This window comes from Bufo bufo, chromosome 3 (genome assembly GCF_905171765.1).
Source record: "Bufo bufo chromosome 3, aBufBuf1.1, whole genome shotgun sequence".
In the NCBI taxonomy this organism is placed as follows: domain Eukaryota; kingdom Metazoa; phylum Chordata; class Amphibia; order Anura; family Bufonidae; genus Bufo; species Bufo bufo.
This window is the reverse complement of record NC_053391.1, coordinates 19,809,621-19,836,928: the sequence shown is the minus strand read 5'-3', so window position 1 is coordinate 19,836,928 and position 27,308 is coordinate 19,809,621. Positions and strand designations below refer to the sequence as shown.

Below are 27,308 nucleotides of genomic sequence, written 5' to 3'. Positions count from 1 at the left end.
GCCTTATGTCAGCGCAGAATCAGTCTTCATGTCATAGCAGAGAATCAGGCTTCACGTCACCCACCACTGGAACTGGCCACTGTCACACATTTAGGCCCCGGCACCCAGACAGAGGAGAGAGGTCCCGTAACAGAGAATCTGGCCTTATGTCAGCACAGAATCAGTCTTCATGTCATAGCAGAGAATCAGGCTTCACGTCACCCACCACTGGAACAGGCCACTGTCAACATATTTAGGCCCAGGCACCCAGGCAGAGGAGAGAGGTCCCGTAACAGAGAATTTGGCCTTATGTCAGCACAGAATCAGTCTTCATGTCATAGCAGAGAATCAGGCTTCACGTCACCCACCACTGGAACAGGCCACTGTCACACATTTAGGCCCCGGCACCCAGACAGAGGAGAGGTTCATTCAACTTTGGGTTGCCCCGCAATATAATGGTAAAATGAAAATAAAAATAGGATTGAATGAGGAAGTGCCCTGGAGTAGAATAATATATTGTTAAGGGGAGGTAGTTAATATCTAATCTGCACAAGGGATGGACAGGTCCTGTGGGATCCATGCCTGGTTCATTTTTATGAACGTCAGCTTGTCCACATTGGCTGTAGACAGGCGGCTGCGTTTGTCTATAATGACGCCCCCTGCCGTGCTGAATACACGTTCAGACAAAACGCTGGCCGCCGGGCAGGCCAGCACCTCCAAGGCATAAAAGGCTAGCTCTGGCTACGTGGACAATTTGGAGACCCAGAAGTTGAATGGGGCCGAACCATCAGTCAGTACGTGGAGGGGTGTGGACAGGTACCGTTTCACCATGTTAGTGAAATGTTGCCTCCTGCTAACACGTTCCGTATCAGGTGGTGGTGCAGTTAGCTGTGGCGTGGTGACAAAACTTTTCCACATCTCTGCCATGCTAACCCTGCCCTCAGAGGAGCTGGCCGTGACACAGCTGCGTTGGCGACCTCTTGCTCCTCCTCTGCCTTCGCCTTGGGCTTCCACTGGTTCCCCTGTGACATTTGGGAATGCTCTCAGTAGCGTGTCTACCAACGTGCGCTTGTACTCGCGCATCTTCCTATCACGCTCCAGTGTAGGAAGTAAGGTGGGCACATTGTCTTTGTACCGGGGATCCAGCAGGGTGGCAACCCAGTAGTCCGCACACGTTAAAATGTGGGCAACTCTGCTGTCGTTGCGCAGGCACTGCAGCATGTAGTCGCTCATGTGTGCCAGGCTGCCCAGAGGTAAGGACAAGCTGTCCTCTGTGGGAGGCGTATCGTCATCGTCCTGTGTTTACTCCCAGCCACGCACCAGTGATGGGCCCGAGCTGCTTTGGGGGCCACCCCACTGTGAACATGCTTCATCCTCATCCTCCTCCACCTCCTCCTCATCCTCGTCCTCCTCGTCCTCCAGTAGTGGGCCCTGTCTGGCCACATTTGTACCTGGCCTCTGGTGTTGCAAAAAACCTCCCTCTGAGTCACTTCGAAGAGACTGGCCTGAAAGTGCTAAAAATGACCCCTCTTCCTCCGCTTCCTCCTGGGCCACCTCCTCTTCCATCATCGCCCTAAGTGTTTTCTCAAGGAGACATAGAAGTGGTATTGTAACGCTGATAACGGTGTCATCGCCACTGGCCATGTTGGTGGAGTACTCGAAACAGCGCAACAGGGCACACAGGTCTCGCATGGAGGCCCAGTCATTGGTGGTGAAGTGGGGCTGATCCGCAGTGCGACTGACCCGTGCCTGCTGCAGCTGAAACTCCACTATGGCCTGCTGCTGCTCTCACAGTCTGTCCAGCATATGCAAGGTGGAGTTCCACCTGGTGGGCACGTCGCATATGAGGCGGTGAGCGGGAAGGCCGAAGTTATGCTGTAGCGCAGACAGGCGAGCAGCGGCAGGGTGTGGACGCCGGAAGCGCGAACAGGCGGCCCGCACTTTATGCAGCAGCTCTGACATGTTGGGGTAGTTGCGAATGAACTTCTGCACCACCAAATTCAGCACATGCGCCAGGCAAGGGATGTGCGTCAAACCGGCTAGTCCCAGAGCTGCAACGAGATTTCGCCCATTATCGCACACCACCAGGCCGGGCTTGAGGCTCACCGGCAGCAACCACTCGTCGGTCTGTTGTTCTATACCCCGCCACAACTCCTGTGCGGTGTGGGGCCTGTCCCCCAAACATATGAGTTTCAGAACGGCCTGCTGATGTTTACCCCGGGCTGTGCTGAAGTTGGTGGTGAAGGTGTGTGGCTGACTGGATGAGCAGGTGGAAGAAGAGGAGGAGGAAGCTGAGTAGGAGGAGGAGGAGACAGGAGGCAAAGAATGTTGCCCTGCGATCCTTGGCGGCGGAAGGACAGCTCTCCGCCTGGGGCCCAGCCGCCACTACATTTACCCAGTGTACAATTAGGGAGATATAGCGTCCCTGGCTGTGCTTACTGGTCCACGTATCTGTGGTTAGGTGGACCTTGCCACAGATGGCGTTGCGCAGTGCACACTTGATTTTATCGGACACTTGGTTTTGCAGGGAAGGCACGGCTCTCTTGGAGAAGTAGTGCCGGCTGGGAACAACATACTGTGGGACAGAAAGCGACATGAGCTGTTTGAAGCTGTGTATGTCCACCAGCTGAAATGACAGCATTTCATAGGCCAGTAGTTTAGAAATGCTGGCATTCAGGGCCAGGGATCGAGGGTGGCTAGGTGGGAATTTATGCTTTCTCTCAAATGTTTGTGAGATGGAGAGCTGAACGCTGCCGTGTGACATGGTTGAGATGCTTGGTGACGCAGGTGGTGGTGTTGGTGGTACATCCCATGTTTGCTGGGCGGCAGGTGCCAACGTTCGTCCAGAGGCGGAGGAAGAGGCCGAGGCGGCAGCAGCAGAAGAGGTAGCAGGGGGAGCCTGAGTGACTTCCTTGTTTTTAAGGTGTTTACTCCACTGCAGTTCATGCTTTGCATGCAGGTGCCTGGTCATGCAGGTTGTGCTAAGGATCAGAACGTTAATGCCTCGCTTCAGGCTCTGATGGCACAGCGTGCAAACCACTCGCGTCTTGTCGTCAGCACATTGTTTGAAGAAGTGCCATGCCAGGGTACTCCTTGAAGCTGCCTTTGGAGTGCTCGGTCCCAGATGGCGGCGGTCAGTAGCAGGCGGAGTCTCTTGGCGGCGGGTGTTCTGATTTTGCCCACTGCTCCCTCTTTTGCTACACTGTTGGCTCGGTCTCACCACTGTTTCTTCCTCCGAACTGTGAAAGTCAGTGACACGACCTTCATTCCATGTGGGGTCTAGGACCTCATCGTCCCCTGCATCGTCTTCCACCCAGTCTTGATCCCTGACCTCCTGTTCAGTCTGCACACTGCAGAAAGACGCAGCAGTTGGCACCTGTGTTTCGTCATCATCAGAGACGTGCTGAGGTGGTATTCCCATGTCCTCATCATCAGGAAAATTAAGTGGTTGTGCGTTAGTGCATTCTATCTCTTCCACCCCTGGGGAAGGGCTAGGTGGATGCCCTTGGGAAACCCTGCCAGCAGAGTCTTCAAACAGCATAAGAGACTGCTGCATAACTTGAGGCTCAGACAGTTTCCCTGATATGCATGGGGGTGATGTGACAGACCGATGGGCTTGGTTTTCATGCGCCATCTGAGCGCTTTCTGCAGAAGACTGGGTGGGAGATAATGTGAACGTGCTGGATCCACTGTCGGCCACCCAATTGACTAATGCCTGTACCTGCTCAGGCCTTACCATCCTTAGAACGGCATTGGGCCCCACCAAATATCGCTGTAAATTCTGCTGGCTACTGGGACCTGAGGTAGTTGGTTCACTAGGACGTGTGGCTGTGGCAGAACGGCCACGTCCTCTCCCAGCACCAGAGGGTCCACTAACACCACCACGACCATGTCCACGTCCACGTCCGCGTCCCTTATTAGATGTTTTCCTCATTGTTCCCGTTCACCACAATTTTGAGAATGGCAAATTTGGGAGTAGTTTTTCAACCCAGAACAAAAACTGTGCTTTTACGGTCACTACAAATAATTTGACCCCCTAAAACAGTACAGATTTGGTTGAATAGAAATGTGAGGCCTATTTTTTTTTTTGCGCTGTGCGACAGGTATACAATTAATCACAGAATTAGACTTGTATCTGCACAGTAGCGTGTGTGTTAAGTTTTTCTGAATGACACTATCAGCACCTTGAATCTAAGATATCCTTTTTGGGATAGATTTAAAGTAGGCCTGATATAACATAAACTACTTATTTTGAGAATGTCAAATTTGGGAATTGTTTTTCAACCCAGAACAAAAACTGTGCTTTTACGGTCACTACAAATAACTTGACCAGCTAAAACAGTACAGATTTGGTTGAATAGAAATGTGAGGCCTATTTTTTTTTTTGCGCTGTGTGACAGGTATACGTTTAATCACAGAATTAGACTTGTATCTGCACGGTAGCGTGTGTGTTAAGTTTTTCTGAATGACACTATCAGCACCTGGAATCTAAGATATCCTTTTTGGGATAGATTTCAAGTTGGCCTGATATAGCATAAACTACTTATTTTGAGAATGGCAAATTTGGGAATAGTTTTTCAACCCAGAACAAAAACTATGCTTTTACGGTCACTACAAATAACTTGACCAGCTAAAACAGTACAGATTTGGTTGAATAGAAATGTCAGGTCTATTTTTTAGGCGCTGGGTGACAGGCTCAACTTGCCCCTGATGTAGTATATGGCCAAAAAATAACCACACTATTGATGCTTAAATGCACTTGGGTGACACAGGCTCAGCCTGCACCTGATGTAGTATATGGCTAAAAATTAACCACACTGTTGATGGTTAAATGCACTTCGGTGACACAGGCTCAGCCTGCAGCTGATGTAGGATATAGCAAAAAATAACCACACTATTGATGGTTAAAAGCACTTGATGGTAGCTTGTGCTGGCGCACCACAAGCCACAAAATGGCCGCCGATCACCTCAGAAAAAAGTGATATAAAAACGCTCTGGGCAGCCTAAAAAAAGTGAGCAAGTCGATATTAGCACTTCAATGATCCACAGCTGGAGATCGATCACAGAATGAAGTCTTTTGGAGGAGATAATCTGCCTAATCTCGCCCTAACGTCGCAGCAGCAACCTCTCCCTATGCTTGAATCAGCAGAGTGACGTGCAGCGCTACGTGACCCAAGCTTATATAGAGGCTGGGTCACATGCTGCACTGGCCAATCACAGCCATGCCAATAGTAGGCAAGGCTGTGATGGCCTCTTGGGGCAAGTATTATGACGCTTGTTGATTGGCTCCTTTGCAGCCTTTCAAAAAGCGCCAAGAAAGCGCCGAACACCGAACCCGGACTTTTACGAAAATGTTCGGGTTCGGGTCCGTGTCACGGACACCCTAAAATTCAGTTCGGGTTCGCTCATCCCTATTGAGGACATATTTTTTAAAACGTAGAATTTAAAAAATTGGAATCATATGCTTGCATCTTTATCTTGCAGCGTTTGTTGGTGCGGGGATAGGCCCTTACCAAAAAGAGAGTGGAGAAGCGGGCCATCCTGAGGTCTCTCCGTGCAGAGTTATATATGAAATTCTCCTTGTGGCACAAAGATTGAGAACTACAGAAGAAGTGGTGCGATCTGAAAAGGTATAAGCCCAATCTTGTAAAGGAGATGAGCGAACGATTGTGTCCAGGTTCAATATTTACATGACTTTTGTATCTCTTTCTACAACACTATGTAATGTATATACTCAGTTATGCTGCTAATCCGTACAGATGTAGTTGGGATAACACACAACCTCTTAACTCATTGCGTTATGTTGAAACAAAAGCCATTTAAAAAAAATAGCATAACGCATTTAAAGGGATTCTGTCACCAGGTTTCACCCCCTCCAGATAAAAATATGGTTATGTTCAGGGAGCTTTCACGATTCCTAATGTGGTCTTATAAATGTAATCTGTAGGCTCATTTTGCTAAAAAAACGCTATTACTAACCTGTCATTCAACAAAATAAGGTGCCCAAGGGGATGTAAATGGATCCAAGCTGCCGCCCGCACCCGCCGCCGTTCGTGCCCAGCTCCTCCTTTCCCGACCTCAGCGCCGCCTCATAATCTTGCGTGAAGCTTCCGGCTCTCCCTCCCTCCCCCCCTCCTTCTGCTCTAACATCTCGCGTGTGCGCACAGGGCTCTGCCTGATTCGCCCGTGCGGACTTCTCCGTTCGGCTTCATAGAGCGAAGTGCGCATGCGCCGGCACTTCGCTCAACCTCTCGATGACCTGCACACTGGCAGAGCCCTGTGCGCACGCGCGAAATGTTAGAGCAGAAGGAGGGGGGGAGGGAGGGAGAGCCGGAAGCTTCACGCAGGATTATGAGGCGGCGCTGAGGTCGGGAAAGGAGGAGCTGGGCACGAACGGCGGCGGGTGCGGGCGGCAGCTTGGATCCATTTACATCCCCTTGGGCACCTTATTTTGTTGAATGACAGGTTAGTAATAGCGTTTTTTTTAGCAAAATGAGCCTATAGATTACATTTATAAGACCACATTAGGAATCGTGAAAGCTCCCTGAACATAACCATATTTTTATCTGGAGGGGGTAAAACCTGGTGACAGAATCACTTTAATTGCATTTTGTTTACATAACACGTCTCCTAAAGCATGTGTGTTAAATCTACTACATTCGTATTTAATCCATTTAAAAATGATTACTTAATACCTGGTGTGACACGTACAAAATCATCCGCTTACATCATACATCTCTACCTCACTGTGATTGTATATATATAGTTATACACACTGCTCGGTAGAGATGTATATTGTCACAAGATGATTTCATGCATTTCACACACACAAACACATATATATATATATATATATATACACTTACCTAAAGAATTATTAGGAACACCTGTTCTATTTCTCATTAATGCAATTATCTAGTCAACCAATCACATGGCAGTTGCTTCAATGCATTTAGGGGGGTGGTCCTGGTCAAGACAATCTCCTGAACTCCAAACTGAATGTCAGAATGGGAAAGAAAGGTGATTTAAGCAATTTTGAGCGTGGCATGGTTGTTGGTGCCAGACGGGCTGGTCTGAGTATTTCACAATCTGCTCAGTTACTGGGATTTTCACGCACAACCATTTCTAGGGTTTACAAAGAATGGTGTGAAAAGGGAAAAACATCCAGTATGCGGCAGTCCTGTGGGCAAAAATGCCTCGTGGATGCTAGAGGTCAACGGAGAATGGGCCGACTGATTCAAGCTGATAGAAGAGCAACGTTGACTGAAATAACCACTCGTTACAACCGAGGTATGCAGCAAAGCATTTGTGAAGCCCCAACACGCACAACCTTGAGGCGGCTGGGCTACAACAGCAGAAGACCCCACCGGGTACCACTCATCTCCACTACAAATAGGAAAAAGAGGTTACAATTTGCATGAGCTCACCAAAATTGGACTGTTGAAGACTGGAAAAATGTTGCCTGGTCTGATGAGTCTCGATTTCTGTTGAGACATTCAAATGGTAGAGTCCGAATTTGGCATAAACAGAATGAGAACATGTATCCATCCTCTGATGGCTACTTCCAGCAGTTTAATGCACCATGTCACAAAGCTCGAATCATTTCAAATTGGTTTCTTGAACATGACAATGAGTTCACTGTACTAAAATGGCCCCCACAGTCACCAGATCTCAACCCAATAGAGCATCTTTGGGATGTGGTGGAACGGGAGCTTCGTTGTCACGAGTTGGAGGTCCCAGGAGAGACCACCGCGTCGTCAAGCAATAAACGAAAATCAGGTACAGACACATGAGAGTTTATTGCACAAACAAAAACATGGAAGGCAGCACAGACAAAACATGAGCTCTATATACCGTCAGCACAGTGGGAGAAAACCCCCACTGCGCCACTGTCTAGTAATACTCCAGAGGGGCGTGACTAAGCAACTCCTGGTTTTCACTAGGGCCCCAGAAGGTAGGGTTAGACTTTGCCGCAGGAAGTTGCCAGGGTCCACTCTGGAGCGTGAACTAGACAGTGACAGCAGGAACGAATGGACAACAGGTACCAGAAGGTACCGACGGCACATAGGCAAACATAACAGACAGATAAATACAAAACAGGGCAACTAATAACACAAGCAGAAGTTCACGCAAGGGAGCAGGAGTGGCAATGAGCAGAGAAGGACTTGCTCCACCAGTAGTAAACTGCATGGCCTTGTCATGCCACTCTGCTGCAAAGGCTTGCTGAACACAGACATATGAATAAACACAAAGTAACTAAAACATAACTGGCAGAGCAGAAAACAGAAAGACAGGAAAGAGGACGGGAAAGAGGACGTAAGTTAGGACGGGAAAGAGGACGTTAATGAACAAGTAGGGAAACCCACAGAGCACAGACAGACACGGATCCCATGGGTCAGCAGCATGGGAGAGAGAGTACAAACCAGCAGCAGGACAAGACAACACACACCAGGAGAGCTGACACAGAACTGAGGAAACCTCAGCCTTATATACAGGTTCCATGGGTGCAGCAGAGAGACCACACCCATGGAGCAGACAGAGGATTAACTCCAAATAGGCACACAGGGGAGTTATCCCTTCAAGAACCACAAATGACACACAGAAACGGAACTTCAGTGAGGAGCGCCGAACGAGCAAGGACAGAAGGTCACAGCCAGAGATAGTGACTGTGACATTCGTGCCCTGGATGTGCATCCCTCAAATCTCCATCAACTGCAAGATGCTATCCTATCAATATAGGCCAACATTTCTAAAGAATGCTATCAGCACCTTGTTGAATCAATGCCACGTAGAATTAAGGCAGTTCTGAAGGCAAAAGGGGGTCCAACACCGTATTAGTATGGTGTTCCTAATAATTCTTTAGGTGAGTGTATATATACACACACACCCCAGTTAAATAACCACATAAACCACTGTAGCGGAGCCATAATGCGACATAGGTTTTGTCTGCCGCTATTAAATGGGTTTATTTTGGGATCAAGTAGTTCACACAGGAAGCACAGCATCATTAGTAAATAAAACCATCAACGAATATCCCATCACTCTTCCCAATAACTGGACGACACTGACAGACAGTATCAGGAGCAAAACCCTGTTTAATGCCACATTCCCTACTTTTATGCCCCTCTCCCATGCAAGGGAGACACCTACAGAAAAATATCCATTCTTTAATCACAGACTGGTTACAGCCCACACATCCCCTGTCAGAACTATTGGGTATAATGCACGGTAGCGTGTGAAGTTATTGAGGATGACCCTATCCGCACCTTCAATCTAATATACCCTTTTATGGATAGATTTAACCTTGGCCTGATACAGCAGAAACCACTGATTTAGGGAATTGCTAAGTTGGGAATTGCATTCAACCAAGAACAAAAACTGTGCTTCGGCAGACAGCAGACAGTATTACAATTGGCTACTGCTATTTTGGCAATTGTATTTTACCCCTCAATAAAATAGCAAGCACAGCCAAGCCCCTGATGTAGGATATAGCAAAAAAAAAACACACTATTGTTGGTTAAAAATGAACTTGGTGGCAGCTTGTGCTGGCGCACCACAAGACACAAAATGGCCGCCGATCACCCCAGAAAAAAGTGACTGAAAAACGCTCTGGGCAGCCTTAAAACAGTGAGCAGTTGAATAGCAGAGGTTGTATGATACACAGCTGTATATCGATCACTTCAGTAAATAAATCACTGCCTAATCTCGCCCTAACAGCAGCAGCTGCATCCTCTCCCTACACTGAACAGAGCAGAGTGACAAGCGGCGCTACGTGACTCCAGCTTAAATAGAGGCTGGGTCACATGCTGCACTGGCCAATCACAGCCATGCCAATAGTAGGCTTCTTGGGGCAAGTAGTATGACGCTTGTTGATTGGCTGCTTTGCAGCCTTTCAAAAAGCGCCAAGAAAGCGCCGAACCCCGAACCCGAACAAGGACTTTTACGAAAATGTTCGGGTTCGGGTCCGTGTCACGGACACTCCAAAATTCGGTACGAACCCGAACTATACACTTCGGGTTCGCTCATCCCTAGTTCTCAGACATGAGACACTAAAACAAAACAAAAAATTATTTCAAAAATATTATTTTGTAAAACTTAAATAAATTTAAAAAGTTGACATATTAGGTATCTCCGCATCCGTAATAATCTGCTCTATAAAAATACCAGATGACCTAACCCCTCAGATGAAAACGGTCAAAAAGATAAAATCAAAACTGTGCAAAAAAAGTTGTTTTTTTTGTCACCTTACATCACAAAAAGTGTAATAGCAAGTGATCAAATAGTCATATGCCCGCCAAAATAGTGCCAATAAAACCGTACTCTCATCCCTCAAAAAATGAACCCCTACCTAAGATAATTGGCTAAAAACTAAAAAAATAATTAGTATTAGACTATGGAGATACTAAAATGTTTTTTTTTTTATAAAAGGATAATATAGTGTAAAACCTAAATAAATTTAAAAAAGTAGACATATTAGGTATCGCCGCATCCGTAAGAATCTACTGTATAAAAATCCCCTATTACCTAACCCCTCAGATGAACATGGTCAAAAAAATAAAATAAAAACTGTGCCAAAACAGCTATTTTTTAGGAAATTTTCCATTTTAATAGTTTTTTTCCAGTAACAAAGCATGGGTTAACAGCCAAACAAAACGTAATATTTATTACCCTGATTCTGCAGTTTACAGAAACACCCCATATGTGGTTGTAAACTTCTGTATGACCAAACGGCAGGGCGCAGAAGGAAAGGAACACCGTATGGTTTCTGGAAGGCAGATTTTGATTGCCTTTTTTTTGGCAACATGTCCCATTTGAAGAACCCCTGATGCACCCCTAGAATAGAAACTCCATAAAAGTGATCCCATCTAAGAAACAAAACCACTCAAGGTATTCAAAACTGATATTACAAACTATATTAACCCTTTAGGTATTCTTTAACAGTTTATGGCAAATGGAGATGGTCCTTAAGGTGAAAATGAGCCCAGTCCTTAAGGGGTTAAAATCCTATCTTGTGCTCTCTATGAACATCACAGCCAAGGGGAGACTCTCTGAGTGTAAAGAGACGTTACTCAGTATTCACTCAATGTAAAATTTATTATAAAAGAAGATTGAAAGAAAAAAATAAAGATTTATCATAAGGTACCAAGTCCTACAGTAGAGCTCCACACCTGCCACATTTCATACAATCTGAACATTATAAAGGCTTCTGACTTCTCCGCTCTTCGATTTGCCACAAGACCCATTTTTATTCTACTGTTTTCTCATACTATACATACACATGGCTACTTCCTCGTGTGAATTTTTAAATGTTTCAAAAGATTTGATTTATCATTAAAACATTTCTCACATTCTGTACATTTAAATGGCTTTATCCCTGTATGAATAATCTGATGTTGAACAAGATCTGACTTTTGACTAAAACACTTCTCACATTCTGTACATGAAAACGGCTTCTCTCCTGTGTGAATTCTCTGATGTTGAACAAGATGTGACTTCTGAAGAAAACACTTCTCACATTCTGTACATGAAAACGGCTTCTCTCCTGTGTGAATTTTCTCATGACGTGCAAGATTTATTTTATGACTAAAACTCTTCTCACATTCTGTACATTTAAATGGCTTTATCCCTGTATGAATAATCTGATGTTTAACAAGATCTGACTTTTGACTAAAACACTTCTCACATTCTGTACATGAAAACGGCTTCTCTTCTGTGTGAATTTTCTGATGTCAAAAAAGAATTGACTTCTGACGAAAACACTTCTCACATTCTGTACATGAAAACGGCTTCTCTTCTGTGTGAATTCTCTGATGTCGAAAAAGAATTGACTTCTGACGAAAACACTTCTCACATTCTGTACATGAAAACGGCTTCTCTCCTGTGTGAATTTTCTCATGACGTGCAAGATTTATTTTATGACTAAAACTCTTCTCACATTCTGTACATGAAAACGGCTTCTCTCCTGTGTGAATTCTCTGATGTTGAACAAGTATTGACTTCTGACGAAAACACTTCTCACATTCTGTACATGAATACGGTTTCTCTCCTGTGTGAATTCTCTGATGTTCAACAAAATTTGTTTTTGTAATAAATGATTTCCCACATTCTGGACATTTAAATGACCTTTCACCTTGTCGAGTTTTCTTAAATTTCATTTCTAAAGGTTTCCTACATTCAGCTCTTGTTGACATTTCACCCAGTCTGTGTTCAGTTCTATTACTGACAAGTCGTACTTAATTATCTTTTACGTCATAAGCGGAAGAGAAAAGATATTTCTAGTTGCTTCTTATCCTGTCATCACCTGGAGAAAGAAGAACATATTTATAAGTTAAATGGTCCTTATTTTCCTTGCTACTAATTAATTAATGCTACAAATATATAAATAGCTCATTAGCTGCTGCTAATTACTAGGACACGGCTCTTTAGGCAGGGCTGCACTAGATGCAATATTCTACCCAATAGCCTTGGAGTGTGTATGTGATGAATGGATGGAGCCAAAATATACTGGCTACAGGTGTGTGGATGGAGCCAAAATATACTGGCTATGAGTGACTGTATATAGCCAAAACATACTGGCTGTGGATACATGGTTGTGACCTATATACTGGCCGCAGGCTATACAAATAGATTGGTCTGAACTCTGTACTATACAAGGGTACATTCTAGTCCACAGAGACTCCACTCTGGTAGATGCAGTGAGATGTACTGTATTTAGCATTATACGACCTATGAACTAGGTGGCACAACCACATCTGCATATACACCCACAGATTCACTTGTAATATACACACATGTGTCCATTCACACTGGTTACCGTGCCCTCAACTCTGACTTGCTTATCCATAGCAATCACTAGCTAGCAAGTAGAGTTTTCTAGCCCAGTCCCTTAACTGTACAGAGGAGTTATTTGCTACCCCTCTCTGTATAGGTTGGAGACTGGTTGCCTGATGGTCACAGACTGTGACATATAGGCCTTTTGCCCCCTTTTAAACAGACTTTTAATAAAGGTTTTGTTTTTGAATTTTAACGTTCATCAGGCTGTGATATTATTAGTATTTAGGAACGTCTACCCACTTATCTCTTTATAGTGTGAATTAATTTTGATTATTAATCCTGCAGACCAGTCCATAACATTGTGTTCACATAAAGGTGTTTTGCACTGTAATATTATTTCTATATGAACTTTACACTTTGGCCCATGTGCTATGTAGCATTATCCCGGGCTTGTACCATGACACAGACATGACACCTTGATTAGATTTCATCGGTCCCTTGTGAGTTTATTTTTTAATTTTTTATGAGATTACTTATTTAATAAATCTAAAACCGGACAATCCTTGCTCTCTTTCTATCCGGGAGGTGCTGGTAGCTCATAAACTGCCAACACTATTGATCATTGAAACTTCTTTACTCTCTAAACTCACGTTCAATACATTTTTATTGGTTTCTTATGTTTTAAGGGACAAATCAGATCATAGACGGCAAACATTTTCAGTCACCAGACTTTTTCATGTCACCTGATTGCCCAGAAAGTAGGATTTAAGGAAAGCACGGAGATTGAATTGCGGTCTTTTTGATTTATCTATTGATATTAACTGGCATATAGGTAATACATGGATAGCCATGGTATGGTAGAATTTACATCCTATGGACAATTTAAAAATCCATTAAAAAAAACTGGCAAATGGACCCCAAACCCCATTAACGTTTTGAATAATGCCTACAAGCAGGAAACTCTTTACCTCCATATTATATAAGTACACATTAGAAGACTGCCCACAAGTAGGACATGACATTAAGAAATCATTTATGGAAGTCATGATGGCACAAAATAGCATGAAAAGGCAATGTTTTGTGCTCCACCATCCTCTACACTATGTACTGTCTACAATATGTGTTATGTGTACAGACCTGTATTATATACAGTCAGGTCCATAAATATTGGGACATCAACACAATTCTAACATTTTTGGCTCTATACACTACCACAATGGATTAAAAATAAAACAAACAAGATGTGCTTTACCTGCAGACTGTCATCTTTAATTTGAGGGCATTTACATCAGTTTGCATATGTGCCTCCCACTTGTTAATGGGCCAAAAGTAATTGGACATAATAATAATCATAAATCAAACTTTCACTTTTTAATACTTGGTTGCAAATCCTTTGCAGTCAATTACAGCCTGAAGTCTGGAACGCATAGACATCACCAGACGCTGGGTTTCATCCCTGGTGATGCTCTGCCAGGCTTCTACTACAACTGTCTTCAGTTCCTGCTTGTTCTTGGGGCATTTTCCCTTCAGTTTTGTCTTCAGCAAGTGAAATGCATGCTCAATCGGATTCACGTCAGTTGATTGACTTGGCCATTGCATAACATTCCACTTCTTTCCCTTAAAAAACTCTTTGGTTGCTTTTTCAGTATGCTTTAGGTCATTGTCCATCTGCACTGTGAAGCGCCGTCCAATGAGTTCTGAAGCATTTGGCTCAATATGAGCAGATAATATTGCCCGAAACACTTCAGACTTCATCCTGCTGCTTTTGTCCGCAGTCACATCATCAATAAATTTTGTTTGTTTAATTTCAAATACATTGTGGTGGTGTATAGAGCCAAAAATGTTATAATTGTTTTGATGTCTCAATATTTATGGACCTGACTGTAACTGTAGATACACAGATATCTCTAGTTAGAGGAGCAGATTATGGTATCTATAGAGAAAATGATGTGTTACAGATTAGTCCTGTGAGTAAAACTCTTTCACAAACTTATTGGTACAGTCCAGTGATGGCAGTCAGGATCGGTGATTGTCCGTGTTCCCTGCACAGTTACAGGTATGTACTATCACATGTATGGACACTGCGTGTATAATTACATTACAGACAAAGACACATTGTCCTTATACACAGCACAGTCAGTACTTACCAGACATGAACCCTCTACACACTCAGTACTTCATCTCCAGTCAGTGTTTTCTCCTCAGCAAGTCATTGATCCAAGTGAATTCCCTTAGTGAATTCTGGCTTTCTGAGCCATGCTTGGGTCTTTTATACCTCTTTGGTGGCTATATCTATCTGCTCCTCCTCTTCCGCCCAGGAGGTGCCCAGTCCCACCTTTATAATCATGAAACTTTGTTCATCAGATCTTTCTTCCCTCATTACAATATGCAATGGAAGAATAATCGCCCCACCTTCTCATCAACAAGTTTAGCATTTTCTGGCCTCCTGAGATGGTTCTTCATTTACAAATTGGATTTGCAGGGTAGAGACCTATTGTTCGCACTACTATTTAGCATCTGTAAGAGATTCCTGGGATACTCTGAGACCTTTTCATATGAGAATCAGTGTAAACAATAAGCATTTTACATCCTGATGAGATACATTCCATCCAGACATACAACCACATGACTCTCCATCTATAATTCACAGATATGAAATACTCCATATTATATTCAGTTGAACAGATTATAATACTTTCATTATAAACCCTCTATGACAACTTGTTATAGGATCATTTATTATTTTCAGAAATCAGGCCGATACTATTCAGTTATAAATTATGCATTAGTGGGTCAGCTTTAATCAACCACACACATTTCATGATCAGATACATCAGTTTTTTATATATGACACAATCTCTACATCATCTGCTCTGTAGTTTACTTGTGGCCATCACCATGATACAAGTTCAGACTGTCCTCACTGGGCTCCCAGATATCTGTGTCTTCATTTCCAGTTCTGACAATGTAGACCTCTTCTGGTCATCTGCTTGGATTTCTCCTGACTATGATTATTCCTTCATTAGATACCACTTATACCATTGAGTCTATTTCACAATCCTTAGTCCATAGAACATATTATGCTTCATAACAATTGATCAGCTAAGAGAAGAATGCCACTTGCTCTTTTGTGAACTCTGCATTTTTTTAGATTAAATATAGAAGAAGGAAAAAACATGACAATCTAAAATAGAAATCCAAACTGGATGCTGCTTGTTCCACCATTACTTCATCAGAGATATTTCTGCTGCTTAGTAAGAAGCAATCTGATAAATAAAAAATTAAAGGGGTTAGGGTGAGTTCACACTAGCGTTAGGGATTCCGTTATGGTTTTCTGTTATAGCATGGTTATAACTAGTTTTGAGCACGAATATTCGAATACCAATTTTTTATCTCAAATATCGCAACTTTGAGAATTCGCGAATATTTCGAATATAGCGCTATATATTCGCTATATCGAAAATTCATATTTTTTCCATCTGAAAACATGATTCCTCCCTGCTTCTTGCTTGTGGGTCAATGAGTCATTGGCCCACAAGCAACTGAAGCAGGAAGGAATCACGTTTTCAGATGGACAAAAAAATGACGAATATTCTAAATAATGAATATATTCGCTATATTGCTTTATATTCGCTTTTTAGAATATTTGTCTTCTTCTAATCCAAGAATATCGAATATTTTTAATATTCGAGATCACGATTTAAACTGAAAAATCATGAACGTTATATGTCCTAGAGTGTGCGCGACCGCATGACGTAATTTAATTTAATTCGCGCCGATAACGTTTTTTCAAAGGAAGTATTTCCAGACAGTCTCCAGACACTCGCAGACAGTACAATGTGCTCTGCCGTAAGTAATATTATATTACAGTACTTAATTTTTATCATATAGCATGCATGTCAGAACAATTATTATTTGTAGATCGAGTCTAGCGAAATATTCGTAAGTACGAATATTTTCTATATGAATGTGATTTTTTTTTTTTCTTACCAAAAAAAAGTTTTTATGGTAAGAGTAGATAATACAGAATGGTGCACTAAGTACTCTTGTTACTTCACAGCACTATGTTTGTAGCATGTATGTATGGACAACAGATACATTTCTATCACATGCACATAGCACGTCCATTTTCCTGTCACTCAATATATACCACACACTATATACCATACACTATATACGGTTCCATACACTATATACCATACACACACAAACACAATATATATAGATTATATTTTATGTCCATAAGCTTTCTTTGTCTCACCGTATTTGCTGGTTCATTTAGCTATACCCAGGGTGCACCAAGGGGATGCAAACCAGCAGTACATCCAATACCGTACCGTCACTTCTCTAGACAGGTACATCGCAGCTTAGCTGGCCAATATCCGATTGCTCACTCAGACACCATACACATACAATCGCAATACAAGCCGATCTTATAACGATAACATTCAATCTAATATTTCCCCTTCAAAGACGTAACTACTTTTTGCTGGTTTGTTGAGGACATATTTTTTAAAACTTAGAATAAAAAAAAATTGGAATCATATGCTTGCATCTTTATCTTGCAGCGTTTGTTGGTGCGGGGATAGGCCCTTACCAAGAAGAGAGTGGAGAAGCGCGCCATCCTGAGGTCTCTCCGTGCAGAGTTATATATGAAATTCTCCTTGTGGCACAAAGATCGAGAACTACAGAAGAAGTGGTGCGATCTGAAAAGGTATAAGCCCAATCTTGTAAAGGAGATGAGCAAACGATTGTGTCCAGGTACAATATTTACATGACTTTTGTATCTCTTTCTACAACACTATGTAATGTATATATTCAGTTATGCTGCTAATCCGTACAGATGTAGTTGGGATAACACACAACCTCTTAACTCATTGCGTTATGTTGAAACAAAATAATAATGGTTAGGACCTAACCTAGGTAAGGTTTATTAACAAATAATTTTACAAATGTCTAGGAAGGCAATAAGACCTATCTTGACCCAGGTGAAATTTAATACTTCACTTTTATTATTATATATATTAAAATCTGAATTACTAGGTGAGTGCTCATTTTATTTACCTTTATTAACTATTTTACAAACCAAAAAAATACTATGTTTAAAAATACAGTCAGCACATCTCAATTCTCTAGTGGAGTTTGTAAAATAGTTAATACAGTTAAATAAAATGAGCACTCACCTAGTAATTCAGATTTTAATATATAATAATAATAAAAAGTGAAGTATTAAATTTCACCTGGGTCAAGATAGGTCTTATTGCCTTCCTAGGCATTTGTAAAATTATATGTTGAAACAAAAGCCATTTAAAAAAAATAGCTTAACGCATTTAATTGCATTTTGTTTACATAACACGTCTCCTAAAGCATGTGTGTTAAATCTACTACATTCGTATTTAATCCATTTAAAAATGATTACTTAATATCTGGTGTGACACATACAAAATCATCCGCTTACATCATACATCTCTACCTCACTGTGATTGTATATATATAGTTATACACACTGCTCGGTACAGATGTATGATGTCACTGGATGATTTCATTCATTCCACACACATACACATATATATATACACTCACCTAAAGATTTATTAGGAACAGCTGTTCTATTTCTAATTAATGCAATTATCTAGTCAACCAATCACATGGCAGTTGCTTCAATGCATTTAGGGGTGTGGTCCTGGTCAAGACAATCTCCTGAACTCCAAACTGAATGTCAGAATGGGAAAGAAAGGTGATTTAAGCAATTTTGAGCGTGGCATGGTTGTTGGTGCCAGACGGGCTGGTCTGAGTATTTTACAATCTGCTCAGTTACTGGGATTTTCACGCACAACCATTTCTAGGGTTTACAAAGAATGGTGTGAAAAGGGAAAAACATCCAGTATGCGGCAGTCCTGTGGGCAAAAATGCCTTGTGGATGCTAGAGGTCAGAGGAGAATGGGCCGACTGATTCAAGCTGATAGAAGAGCAACGTTGACTGAAATAACCACTCGTTACAACCGAGGTATGCAGCAAAGCATTTGTGAAGCCACAACACGCACAACCTTGAGGCGGATGGGCTACAACAGCAGAAGACCCCACCGGGTACCACTCATCTCCACTACAAATAGGAAAAAGAGGTTACAATTTGCACAAGCTCACCAAAATTGGACTGTTAAAGACTGGAAAAATGTTGCCTGGTCTGATAAGTCTCGATTTCTGTTGAGACATTAAAATGGTAGAGTCCGACTTTGGCGTAAACAGAATGAGAACATGTATCCATCCTCTGATGGCTACTTCCAGCAGGATAATGCACCATGTCACAAAGCTCGAATCATTTCACATTGGTTTCTTGAACATGACAATGAGTTCACTGTACTAAAATGGCCCCCACAGTCACCAGATCTCAACCCAATAGAGCATCTTTGGGATGTGGTGGAACGGGAGCTTCGTGCCCTGGATGTGCATCCCTCAAATCTCCATCAACTGCAAGATGCTATCCTATCAATATGGGCCAACATTTCTAAAGAATGATATCAGCACCTTGTTGAATCAATACCACGTAGAATTAAGGCAGTTCTGAAGGCAAAAGGGGGTCCAAAACCGTATTAGTATGGTGTTCCTAATAATTCTTTAGGTGAGTGTATATATACACACACACCCCAGTTAATTAACCACATAAACCACTGTAGCGGAGCCATAATGCAACATAGGCTTTGTCTGCCGGTATTAAATGGGTTTATTTTGGGATCAAGTAGTTCACATAGGAAGCACAGCATCATTAGTAAATAAAACCATCAACGAATATCCCATCACTCTTCCCAATAACTGGACGACACTGACAGACAGTATCAGGAGCAAAACCCTGTTTAATGCCACATTCCCTACTTTTATGCCCCTCTCCCATGCAAGGGAGACACCTATAGAAAATTATCCATTCTTTAATCACAGACTGGTTACAGCCCACACATCCCCTGTCAGAACTATTGGGTATAAATAAAGTCCATAAGTATAAGGCCTATATAAGATGTATGGATATGAACCTAAAGAACAACCATTTTGTCTTATTTTAAAAAGTGCAGGGTGATTCAGGATTATTAACCAAGGATTAACAATATGTACCAGAGTGTTTACCCAAGTCTGTTTTTGTGAGAAGGAGATGTCCCAAGGTCTAATGAAAACTAATTGCTTAGATAAGGTACAAACTCCTATGTCATATTTAGAATCTCTCCCAGAGAGATTCTAACAATTAATGATCTCTTTCCTTAAGGTTTTCTTGAAGGGAGAAATGTGGACACAGGTGGTCATAAACAAACCCTGTCTTTTCCCCAGAACAATGACCTAAGAATGGTCATGTGTATCTTGATTTAATTTGGTCTGGTCAAAAGATTAAGGGGTATACGAGTTGTTTCACTAAATACAAAAGTCATTGTCTATTCAAGATCTCCTCAAGGTTTTGTCTGAAACCTTAGTTAAAATTTATTGCTAGTAAATGAATAAGGAAATATATAGAAAACATAAATAAGTGCCTCGACTTTTGTATGGAGTACTAGTGCCATCTAGTGTTAGGGTAACATAAAGGTTTGGGGTGTATTTTCCCTAGGGAGGTTCTATTAATTATAAAGTGAGGTCACTAGTTAATGATAAAACTTGGCCAAGCCCTTTCTAAGATAGGATAAAAAATTGGTATGGGCTGACAGAAGGGAGCTCTCTGACCATCAGCAGCTCTCTAACTATCATCATCAAGGGAAGATCATCAAGGGAAAAGACCAGATCCAGCCCTGACCACCTTTTCAGTCATTGGAGGCAGCCATCTTAGAACCATTGAAACTGATTTCTGCTAGCTGACATTTTGGTATAGTATAATCTTACCTATATTTTATAGGATAATTAATTAATATTATACATATCTATATATATTCAATTAACCATACTTTGTGTATAGTATCTGTTTTGGAATAAGATTGGGGTGTACCTGCAGCATCATCCTGAAAATTAATCCAATACAGGGAGATTGAAAATATACTGGTGAAAACATGGTATTATCTCCAAGGAATTGAATTCAGTACTAGACCGGTATGGTTGATTATATACATATATATCTCTATAGATAATAGATAAACCAAATTTGGGTTTAATCAGACATTTGTCGGCTGAGAGAAATCAAGTATTAAATTGATTTAAAATATAATTGAGGGGTATCATTATAAGAAGGCATAATTGTGTATATATATATTCTCAATTATTTTTGACTTTCTCACTATTGTGCATATCATTGATTGAATTTTAATTGTCACCAATTTTATTATATATTATTTTGTACTAAAAATTGTATTAATAAATTACATATATATTTTGTCTGTAACTGGGCTTTGTCTTCAATTCAACGCAGATCACGAGCTTGTTTTAGCTTGATATTTATGATAATAAATTAGAATCTTCTTCATTACAGATTTTAATTTATTCACATAAATAATATAGACTGTCAATCGGAGACAGCATAAATATTCCGACACCCCTCCCGTCAGTCTGAGAAGTAATTCAATCAACAATCCATTTGAGACATCCATTGTAGCCATTGTGTTTCTACCGCACAACCAGACGAATGTTCCGCATGTTACATACTGATTAGGGAATTTAACATAACATTGTAAATCCATTCAACAGTACAGATTAAACATCCATTGTAGCCAAACGCAATCCGCTACAACCACTAATGTAATGCAATCTTAAGGGAGATCTTGATCTTTTAGTTGTAATATGTATATGAACTGATGCCTAACTAGGCAGTGGAACCTATCTTGACCCAGGTTAATTAATACTTCACTTTTATTTCCATATGTGTTAACCTGAATAAGGTGGATATATAAACGTGTTACTTATCTTTATTAATTATTCCTACAAACCAAAAAGTTTAAAAATACAGTCCCCACTGCACTAGTGGGTTGTAGTGATAAGTGGTGAAGAGTGGACGGGAGAGTCCACTAACTCCCACCCTCTCACATTGGAAGCAAAATGCTACAGTGTCACCATTTGCAGGGCTGTCACTGTAGCATTTTGCTTCCAATGTGAGAGGGTGGGAGTTAGTGTATTCTCCCGTCCCCTCTTCACCACTTATCACTACAACCCACTAGTGCAGTGGGGACTGTATTTTTAAACTTTTTTTGGGGGTTTGTAGGAATAATTAATAAAGATAAGTAACACGTTTATATATCCACCTTATTCAGGTTAACACATATAGAAATAAAAGTGAAGTATTAATTAATCTGGGTCAAGATAGGTTCCACTGCCTAGTTAGGCATCAGTTAATATAGTTGTTAAAATACCTTACCCAGGTTAGGTCCTAATAATGATTATATTAGTTGTAATATGTTGTAATATGATGATTTTACATGAAAGACTGCCTTTAACCACTGAATATACCAACAATAAACTCTGCTTAAATAGAATATTAAAATCTAGTCCTCTCACCACCTAACTGCAAGCGACTTTAGCCCTCCGTCTAATAATCAAGTGACGGTGACAACTAAATCAACAGGGAGGGAGGGCGTGCTGGCAGCAGATCTTCAAAATGCGGCTTGGCAGACAGTGTAACGCTGGTAGAAACAAAAAATTATATACCCAACATAACACCACCCAATAACCCCTTATCTAATTTACGAACAGTTGCTTGTTTTCACTAAAAGTCGATAACCCAGCCACAACACCTTACTAACAAATCCCATGTTACCTCACCATACCTTGTACATTTGGCTAGTTTGACCCATCTGGAACACTGGTTTTTGAATGTTATATAACCCCAAAATGAGGCAAATACACTTTGTGGTTTATCATAATCCCATGCAGATCCCTCCATACAGTATATGAATTTCTGGATCTTTAACTTTGTTTTGAGTTCTTTGTCAAAATTCTTTACATTCTGTGATCACAGGGGTTCCCGTTCCATCTATAAAGAGGAGAGGACCGAGAAAACCTGTGCTGAATGTGGTGGTGATGAAGGTCTGCACCACAGATAATGAGGATTCAGAAGAGCAGGCAGGACCCTCAGATGATGTAGCGGCCCCTCCACCACCTGATGGGCATATGATGGCTACATATAAAGCTGATGAGCTAGGAACCTCCCAGGAGCTGCAGCCTCAGGTGACAGACACACCTGATGTGGGCGAAGAGGTGGAGGTGGAAGACAGTGGACCCTCCCAGCCACCACAAGAACCCCCCACCACACCAGATGATGATGAAAGTGAGGAGGATGTTGTAACCAACCGCCGCCAAGAGGGCAAATATGTGCACATAGAAATAAAATTCTATATCTATACCACGTAATCTGAATTGCAAGTAATTTTATTTTATTTTTTAATCCTAACAGTACTGCTGTGCTTGGAAAAAAAAAGTGAAATTATTCAGCGGGAACATGATGCCAGCATGCGAGAAATGCAGAGGCTGATGGCCAAAATGAAGGCACAGCACCTCAAACAAACGAGGGACATGTTTATGGTTTATAACAACTTATTTGTTAATAAATTATTTTTTGGTTCTGTTCTAATGTCTGACTGCATTCTTTCATATTGTTCTGTGTTAGCATAATTTCAGTCTGTCCTGATCATATTAAGTTTAGTGTAGACCGTACCCTCCACTGTTACCTTAACCTGCTGCTGGTGTCTGTCCTGATCCGTATGATTTTGCACTAGGACTCCCAAAATATCACCTGCAATAGCCAATACAAAAAAATAGTGGTAGGTTGTGGTGGCTCACTAGCAAGTAGTTATGGTATGGTGCTACAAGCTCATATAGAGGGAATCACCCCACCCTCTTTTAAAAGGCAAATGTAACAATAGAATAATGAGCGGGCACTCATACACTTGGCAACCAAATTGACATATGCAGAAAATATTTATTAAATCCCCATAAAATACAAGTAATAAAATTTATAAGAACAATGTAGCAATAATATACAACATTACAATCACATATATTGTGGTAGATATAATCGATACAAAATTTGATAAAAGTATATTCGACTAAAATATTCGATAGATTGAATGGTAGAAAATTCAATGTTGGAATATTCGATAGAATATTCGATACCACTCAATAATATACAGTATATCACACCAGAAACTTCAAGTATTGTCCAGATCTTATATATGCTGTTATTTGGGAAAGAGAAGGTATTTTCTTCTAGAGCTCTATCCCAATTTGGGAAACTGAATGTCACTGAAAATGTTGTAGGTGTATTCACTGGGAGCACAATATGTTCATAAATTGTCCACAGGAATCCTGATAATTTGAAAAGTCTCTTATAGCATATCCCTTTAAGGTCGATATAAGCTTTGAATCGAAGAATAAATCGATATTTGGCTTACCGTCTAGCGTCTGCTGTCTCCCTATTGCTTCAATGGAGCTTTAAATATTTGCCGGCTTATTCAGTCGCTCCATACAGCAAGCTGGTTTGGATTTCGCGGGAGTTCCAAAGATCGCGGAAGTTGCCACTCTGTTCCGCAATTTCCTTCGGTGTAGCTTTCGACAATAAGAATAATTAATCCTTTACTGTAGAAATTTTCTTCTGTATGGCCATACAGTATTATCGGAGGTTTTTCAATGCAGGTACATCACTTGTTTCACCATACGCGTTTCGGGTAGATTCACTCTCCCTTCCTCGGTGGTCGAGTGTCTGCCTGCTCTGCCTCCATTTTTATCCATTCCTTAATTGCTTCCCAAAGATTCAGAAAATTATTAAAACCCATTGCCACCATGTGTTGAATGACAAAATTGTGGGACACTTACTTCCGACTGTTCCGACGATTACCTTCACTAGGGCACCCAATCTAGGTATTAAGGTGGCCCCTACCGTAAAATCGTGGAAACAGAATAAGTTGAGTTTTTCAGGAACTTGGCTGAGTCTGAAGGGTTTTTATAAATGTGGAAGGTGTATGGGCTGTAGAATGAATAAGAAACCCCGCCTGACGACTAATGTTCCATCGACTCAGAACGACTTTAATTGGGAGATAGAAGATTGTCTTACATGTGACTCCAGTGGAGTTATCTACCTTCTCCAGTGCCCCTGCAACAGACAGTATATAGGACGTACTAAGAGGCCATTCAAAAAAAGAGTGGCCGAACATATTGCCAACATCAGGAAGGGGTACGATAAACATTCTCTATCTAAACATTATAAAGAGATGCATAATCAGGATCCATCGAGCCTGGTGTTTATGGCACTGGAGAAGGTGGAGAAACACTGGAGAGGCAGTGATTTTATCAGACAAATGTCTAGGATAGAATCCAGACGCATTTATGAATTTGGATCTCTACAACCGAAAGGCCTTAATTCGGAGTTGGAAATTTTTGGATTTATGTAGGTTGGGTGTCTTGTGGCCGACGGCACGTCGCATGCTAGGCCGTTTATCGGCGCGGCGACGTGTCCTTGGCCCCTAGATACCCACCCTTCTTTCTCTATCAAATCTGAATAATTGTATCAAACTTTAGGATTCCTATGAAACCTTCAAGATTCCTCACATTTATTATTTATTGTTTTATATTCTTATATTGATATATTAACCTTGAAAATTTGTTTAATAATATTTTATAAAAAGTCATTTTATAAGTGTTAGCAATTAGATATCAAGTTTATATTTCACACAATGACATATCACACCAATTGGGACATCTGGGCCAAAAAACGCATGTGTCCCCAAAAAAAAACGCATGGAAACCGCAAGTAAGAATAAGACACAAAAAAATAAAAATAAATTAAGGCTGTATAGAATTATCCCCTGATTATGTGGGAGGATTCCCTGGCCAACTGGGAGTAGCATGAACAACAGGTGTCCGAGATTTGGGAAGCAATTAAGGAAAGGATAAAAATGGAGGCAGAGCAGGCAGACACTCGACCACTGAGGAAGGGAGAGTGAATCTACCCGAAACGCGTATGGTGAAACAAGTGATGTACCTGCATTGAAAAACCTCCGATAATACTGTATGGCCATACAGAAGAAAATTTCTACAGTAAAGGATTAATTATTCTTATCGTCGAAAGCTACACCGAAGGAAATTGCGGAACAGAGTGGCAACTTCCACGATCTTTGGAACTCCCGCGAAATCCAAACCAGCTTGCTGTATGGAGCGACTGAATAAGCCGGCAAATATTTAAAGCTCCATTGAAGCAATAGGGAGACAGCAGACGCTAGACGGTAAGCCAAATATCGATTTATTCTTCGATTCAAAGCTTATATCGACCTTAAAAGGATATGCTATAAGAGACTTTTCACATTATCAGGATTCCTGTGGACACTTTATGAACATATTGCGCTCCCAGTGAATACACCTACAACATTTTCAGTGACATTCAGTTTCCCAAATTGGCATAGAGCTCTAGAAGAAAATACCCCCTCTTTCCCAAATAACAGCATATATAAGATCTGGACAATACTTGAAGTTTCTGGTGTGATATATATTATTGAGTGGTATCGAATATTCTATCAAATATTTCAACATTGAATTTTCTACCATTCAATCTATCGAATATTTTAGTCGAATATACTTTTATCGAATTTAGTATCGATTATATCTACCACAATATATGTGATTGTAATGTTGTATATTATTGCTACATTGTTCTTATAAATTTTATTACTTGTATTTTATGGGGATTTAATAAATATTTTCTGCATATGTCAATTTGGTTGCCAAGTGTATGAGTGCTTGCTCATTATTCTATTGTTACAATAGCCAATACAAGCCTGCCTCCAGCCTTTCACTTAATTCCTAACTGCCAACTGACGGGCGATGTGGAGTTCACAGTTAAAGGGCTGGTCACCGTGAAAGTCATTGTTAAAGGGGCGGTCACTGTTAAGAGGGCGGTCACTGTGAAAGTCACTGTTAAACGGCCGGCCATTGCTAAAGTCATTGTTATTTAAATAAATTTGCAATAAATAAATACCCGAGCAACACCGGGTTAACAGCTAGTTTATGTATTAAATAACAATATCAAACATACGAAAGAAAAAAAGTTTAAACATAATAAAATATTTATTTACAAAAACAAAGTATGTAAAATATAAAAAAGGCCTCTAAGGCAAACTTTGGAGTTCTTTCTGGATGTCCAGCAACTCCTTATTCCTCATCTTTGTCTGCTCCTCCAGCTTCCTTACTTCAGTATTCAGCTGATGCTGCTGTAACCTAAATTGAAGTAGCCGGATTTTTTTTTGTTGGGCTTTTATAGCCAGCATCTCATTGGCAACTGTTAGGATAAAAAATATATATTACAATGACTTTCAATTAAGATGAAGGCAGTTAGTGGTTTGTGTGGAGTTTTTGTTACAGTACCGTCCATTTACAGAACAATAATTTTTTTAATTACATTTATGAAAATTATATAATTGTTTATTTAGTGATAGTTCAATATAGTATAATGTTATTTAGTGGGTTAATTAATGCAAGTTCAGTAGAGTACAATAGTATTTAGTTGGTTTCTTTGAGATGAAAGAAGTATCTACACTTTCGTGTTGCTAAGCATTTCTGTTGGCCATGGTCAATATGAATAAAACATGAAAGTTCTCATCTTAAAATATAAC

The 27,308-nt window shown here is 41.0% G+C and overlaps 1 pseudogene; it reads right to left on the bottom strand.

Annotated features, from left to right (window-relative positions):
- Positions 1-11,261: 11,261 nt before the first annotated feature.
- On the bottom strand, positions 11,262-12,005 carry LOC120993564 (annotated as a pseudogene).
- Between the last annotated feature and the right edge of the window lie 15,303 nt (positions 12,006-27,308).